Source organism: Pseudorca crassidens, chromosome 10 (genome assembly GCF_039906515.1).
Source record: "Pseudorca crassidens isolate mPseCra1 chromosome 10, mPseCra1.hap1, whole genome shotgun sequence".
In the NCBI taxonomy this organism is placed as follows: domain Eukaryota; kingdom Metazoa; phylum Chordata; class Mammalia; order Artiodactyla; family Delphinidae; genus Pseudorca; species Pseudorca crassidens.
In genome coordinates this window covers 88,464,363-88,470,362 of record NC_090305.1, presented here as the reverse complement: position 1 = coordinate 88,470,362, position 6,000 = coordinate 88,464,363, and the positions used below count along the sequence as shown (strand labels likewise).

Sequence of the window (6,000 nt, the reverse complement as noted above, 5' to 3'; positions counted from 1 at the left end):
TGTTGAACTTTCACCTCCCGAACTCGCCTTCTTTCATTGGACAAAGTGCAGAAAGAAAGAGGAGAGACCGAGGGAGGACGGGAGAGAAGGAGAAAGGGGGTTGAAAACACCACCCTACCTCCCCCTCCTTCAACTGTCACTGATGGCAAAACACTTTCACTTTTAACTGGAGGAAACTCACATGCTTGTCTTTCCTCTCCCCTTCCTTCTGTATTTTTAGCTCAGAAACCAAGCAAATAGCCATCGCATTCCCATCTTCGTCCCTAGTTGTTAACACTCTCTCTCTCGTTTCTTTCCGGTGTCTGAATGGGCGCCCCTTTCCCCATCTTCTGAGGAATCCCCCTCCCCCATGCCCCTCATTTTCCAGGTCTTTCTTGCCTGATCCCTCTTCTGCCAGGGACTGCTCTGGCGTTGCCTTCCTCTCTCTGGTCTGCGGGACTCTGCCTCCTTCTCCTCGTCCCCATCTAGCCTGGACACCCCTCACTCCCACCTCCCTGTTCCCCTTGCCCCCAATCCTCGCCCCACCCCCTTGGCAACTGCGATTTTTTTTTTTCTTTTTTTTTTTTTTTTTTGCTGCGAGCCTTGTTGTTTACCCAGCAGGTGGATGTGACGTCAGGGACGCACAACAGCAAAAAATAACAACATCTCCCTCCGCGACGTGTTGGCCTCTCGCGCGCCTTATTTATTTATTTGTTCCGGGAGGCCGGGGGAGGGGGGTGGGTGCCAGCGCCCGAGTGGCTCGGGGAAGGGGGGCGAGCCGGTTCGCGCTCCGGGGGTGGCTTAGGGGTGCGTAAGATGGAGAAGGGGCCCCGGCCGCAGCCCAGGGGGCGGGCGGGGTAGCGCCCCCGGCCCGACGTCGTCCGCGCCTCTGCCGCCGCCGCTGGCGCTGGCTGGGCTCCGGAAAGCTAGTCCGGAGCGGAGGAATCTATTGTTATTTATTGTGTGGCGGTTGCATGCTGTACTCGCGGCGGCCCGGCCCTCGCCCGGGAGTGCGTGTGTGTGCGCGCGTGTGTGCGCGAGTGAGTGTGTGCGCGGGGGTGCGCGCGCGGGCGGGAGTGGGCGCGCGCGGGGAAAGGCCCGAAAACACCTTAGTTTGCACCGAGAGACCATTTGCAGCGGGTGAGTTTGTATTTTTCCATTTCTGCTCCACTTTTTCCCAAGCCGCCTCCTGCCTTGTTTCCGACCACTTTAAACAACAACACCACCAAAAAAAAAAAAAAAAAAAAAAAAGAAAAAGAAAGAAAAAAGGAAAAAAAAAACTTCTTCCCATCTCCCGGCTCCACGTGCATCTCCCCCAGCCCTCCCCAGAGGCAGCCTCTCTCTCCCCCGGGTCGGGGCCCGGGCTCCCGGGTGGCTGGGGGCTGCGGGCTGGCGCGGGGGGCGGTGGAGGGGACTCCGGCGGCGCCCGCACTCTTGGGTGCATTTCCATAAGTCAAATGGATGGGGGGGGGGCTACGGCGGCTGCAGCGGCGAGGAGGCGATCTCTCCTTCACCTCGGCCCCTTCACGCGTCGCTCTGCGCTCTCCACGGTTGCAGCGGGGAGAGGAATCGAGAATCCCAGGCCGCCTGGCGCAACTTTCGGTGTCCGGCGTCGGGGTGCCTGCCCAGAAGCCGGGCGGGCGCGGGGCCCGGGGTCGGGTCCGCGGCGGGAGGGGGTGCGCGCCGGGTTCCTCTGGAGCCCAAAGTTTGGACTTGGAGCAAACTTTTTCCTTTCGTTCTCCACGAGTGTTTTCCCCCTCGGTGCCCCGGAGCTGCTCCGCGGGCCTCAGCGGAATGACTGAGAACGTCTGCGCGCTAGGCCCCGCGGCTGGGGACGTCTCCGGTGCCACGCACGCCGTGCCCCGAACTCGGCGGCGGGGGCACTCCTCTGCCGCACCCCGGAGCCCAGAAAACTCACACACACACCCGCGCACCTCCAGCTAGACACGTACCCCCTCGCGCGCTCGGCCCGGCGAACCCAGCCTCCCCGCGAGGGATCCGAGGCCGCCGCGGCCAGCTCGGCGGGTGGGAGTGGGAGCAGGGTGCGCTGCGGGGAGTCGCCGCGCCCGGATTCCTCTCCGCTGCACCACACGCACTTTCTGGGTGTACGCCCCTCTTAAGCCTGGGGAACAGGGGGGATTTCCCAAGTCCTGATATGTCCTGAGACGTGCGCGAGTCGCCGAGACCCTTCGGCCCTGTCCCGGCGGCCGACCGCTCTCCGTTCCTCTGCTGCGCGCCGCCTTCCTCCCGGGCTCCCCGCGCTCCATTCCTGCCCCGCAGAGAGGATTCAGCTGAGGCAGCCGGCGAGCCGCCGGGTGTGCGCTTCGGGTGGGGACCGCGGTGGCGGCGCCGGGAGCCGGAGGAGTTTGCCAGTTGCCGCGGGGTCGCGGTCATTCGCTGCCTCCGCCTCCCCTCGCCTCCGCCTCCCGCCCCCCTCCTCCCCAGATACGGCCGCGCTCGGAAACTTTGATTCCTTCTTCTTTTTGGCCCTCGGCTAGTCCCCCTCCCCACCTGTTGTGAGCTCCGCCTTGGTCCCCGGAGACTGGCGGTGACACACGCGGGCGCCGGGGAGCTTCGCGCCCAGAAACAAAGTCTCAGGCCCCCCTCCCAAGTGTTTGCTTCGAAATCGCTGCCTGCAACCCGCCCCCCCCCGCCCCCGATTGCGGCGCAGCTCCCGCCCCCTGTGAGAATAAGGACTAAACAAACAGTTGTAACTCCAAACCTTGCGCTTGCGATCGTATCCCTATTCCACCCCCTCCCCCTTTCCTCCCCCCCTCCTTTTTTGTTGTTGCAACTTTGTAAGATCCCGGGGAAGGTGCTGAGACTTAGGCTCAGGCCGATTTCCCGGTCTCGGGATCCTTGCAGGGAATCCCTGGGCCACATCCTCTCTTCCCTCCACGCGCGCTCGTGGGTCTTTCGAGCCCGCCGCCCTCTCGGTCTTGGCCCCCCAGGCTACTCATTTATCCCGCCCCACTCAGTTCCCCCCAACCTGCACCGGGAAGATTTGCTGAGGGTCGCCCCGGTTTCTTGTCGACCGCAGAATCCGAAAGTTTGCAAGAAGAGGATAGCGCGCGGCGAGCAAGCGGGCCAAGGGGCAGCAGCTGCGGCGCCGGGGACCATGGTGCTGCCGGCGCCTCCTCCGCGGGCGTGAAGGCGGCACTCCCACTCCCTCCCCGGACTCCGCGGGTAAGTCGAGGCGGCCGCGGGCGGGGGCGCGAGGGCCGGTGACACTCTAGAGCTTCGGGCTGTACCCGGGGGTCTCTGCGCCCAAAGCCCCAGCATGGGCGGCGCGAGCGCAGCGATCTGGCGCCGGAGCCAGGAAATGTGCCCATCCTTAAGCCGGTAGGTGCTTTGAAATACTGGACTTTCTCCTTTTTTCCTCTTTTCTTTCCGAAATCCGAAAATCTGGAGATCAAAGTTTAGCATGGAGTGTAAAGTGCTCTGATAAAATATGATGACATCCCTCGCTCCCCTTCTCACCCCCCCCCTTTTAACTGTTAATTATTTCCAAGTCATTGTGTCCAAATACCCTTGCCGGGCTGATTACAAAGTGTATTGATTTAGTCTGGGCTCATCCTACACGTTCGTCTTAATTCCTTTTCCTTGTGCTAGACCAGAAAACCCGAAATGAAACTTATTTTCTTCCTCTGAGCCCCGCCCCCTCCCCCCCCAGCCCTCATCTGTGAGGCTTGGGCAGAATAATGGAATTAATCTAAACATTTCATTTGGTTGTATTTGAGCTTTTCCAGCCCATTTATGAGGGGCTGGTGTTGCTCTCATGTCCGGTCACAGGTATTTTCCAAGTTCGGGTTTCCCTTTTTGTTACTACTCTTTGGACAGGAATGTTGGAGGGCCATTCTCTATTCCCCCTGAAAGGAGTGTACACATTGGAACCGTCTACACTTTACCTTTGGTCGTCCGTAGGCTTCAGGATTAGGGCTGGCACAATAGCTGAGTTGAGAAAACCTGAGGGATAGTTAAGAGATTTTTTCTCCTGCTGAAAATACATTGAAGAGTATTTCCAAATTTTTTACCTTTCATCTCCCTTCCCCTCGGTTTTTCCACAGTGAGAATCAATTTAGGGAGAGATGTCTTAACTAGAATTTGAAGAGAAATGGTAAGAGTTCAGGTGTTTTCTACCAAGGGTTATCCTGTATAATTGAGACACAGGAGTTCCTATTATTTTTGGTTCCAGAGAGAAATCTATTGAATCTTTTTGAGAATTCCACTAGAGTTTTGATTCGCAAAGTGAAAATACCCATCTCTTTAAGGCCAGGAAAAGAAAATTGGGCTCACAGTTTTCAGAGATCAGGAATGAGTCTTTTCCATCTCTGACTTCTCTGCTTGAAAGGTCTCATAATTAAAGAGTATTAAAAATATTAAAAGGAACTCAACTAGTTACCATTCAAACGGTGTTAGCTAAAATCTCACTGCAAAGGGGGGGAAAAAGGTTTAACATCTTGTCACTGGCTGCACCCCACTTCACCCCCCCTTAGTCTTTGGATTAGTCATTGTATGAGAGGGAGAAAAAAAATCAGTTTTTTTTTGTTTTTTTTTTTTGGAAAAGTAAACAGCCTCCAACTGCTGAACCTTGACAACCCAAATTAAGGAAGCAGGAGAGATCAAACAGAACTGCTGCTGGGTGGTTGTCAGGAGCTCTACACGGAGAACCCTGGACTATTCGATCAAGCAGCAAAGCTATATATTCACTAATGCAGAAATGGACCATTGCAAATGCTGATCTTTGTGGTGCAAGCAGAGGCTTGCTTGGAAGGAAATATTCAGCCCCTCTCCAGGCAGCATTTGAGTTCCTTATAGATGCTGAGTAGCTAAACAAGTTATTTTTATAATGCAGACTTATTTGTGAAGAGAATGTACCCAAAAGGGCGTTAAAAGGATAGTAAGTCTTCTAGAGGTTGTCTTGCTACCCAGAACTGTGCAGTGGAATTCTTTTTTACCAACATTAGACTCCTACACTAGAGTTAGATAACGTTTTCTCACATCAAGTTTAGAAGATCTGCCTTGTCAGGGAAGCCAAGGTTTTGTATGTGAGGGTTGAAATCTGATGTGAAGCTCAAAAAAAAAAAAAAAAAAAAAAAAATCAAAAAAAAAAATTCCCTGGTGATGAAGTTTTGTGTCAGCCCACTCTTGGAATTTAAAAAGGCGAGAGGGAGCATTCTCCAGATTAGACATAACCTCTTTTTTTAGATTGACATTCAGCATGACCACGTTGCTACTTCTATTCAGGTTCTCTGTAACTTGTCCTTGCTTGTTGTCTAGGAAAATTTAACTGCTTTGCATTTTTAAAGGGAGTAGTAACAGTAATTACTTTAGCATTTTGTTTTCACAGGTTTATCAGAGTATAATGAAAGAAGCATCAGCTTTTCAAATTAACTGACTCAAATTAAGGGGGTTGTATTGCTGGAGACCTGTGAAAGATTTTGTGTTTATATTTAAATGCTGGAGTATAAACTGTGTAACACTTTTTTTTTTAAGCTATAAACTATCCCCAAATTAAATGTCATTTCAAATTAAGTAGAACAAAGTAGGAAAAAGGACAACTAAACACAGAGAAGAATAAAAATAATTGTCATTGAAGGATTGCATTTGTAACGAACAAATGTCAATCACATAGTAAGCACTTTGTGTTTTTCTAAGTCAGAGTTTCATAACCAGAGTGCCCAACATGTTTCAAAGTCTGTAGCTTTTATTGGATATACCTTTTATTGTATCATTAAACAATGTGAGTTAAACATACACATGGATGCTATTAGGCAATTTTCTGCAATATGTAATGTTTTTTAAAAAGCTGTAAATACTTTCTAGTTAAATCATTTGTACCAACAATAACAAAAGTTAACTGGGTTAATGTTGAGCCTGGGCATGGTTTTCTGTTACTAAGTTTTTCCTTGCTTCCTTGCTTCTCTTAAGACTCTAGCCCCGGCCTTTGCATTCGGAGGCTCTACTGAAGGATAGGTCTGTTCTCAGCAGTTGTTTAAATTAACAGAGGAATTGTGATAT

General features: G+C 52.5%; 1 protein-coding gene across 8 annotated transcripts in view; it reads left to right on the top strand.

The window, feature by feature from the left end:
* Positions 1 to 3,025: 3,025 nt before the first annotated feature.
* Positions 3,026 to 6,000, top strand: part of FOXP1 (forkhead box P1) — a 596,348-nt gene continuing 593,373 nt past the window's right edge. For 7 of the 8 annotated variants that reach the window (XM_067755193.1, XM_067755190.1, XM_067755188.1 and 4 more), the window contains exon 1: positions 3,026 to 3,165. The gene's annotated coding sequence lies outside the window, so the exon portion shown is untranslated. Of the gene's footprint in view, positions 3,166 to 3,187; positions 3,322 to 6,000 lie in introns of those variants that run through there. The other variant, XM_067755194.1, reaches the window with a different exon arrangement.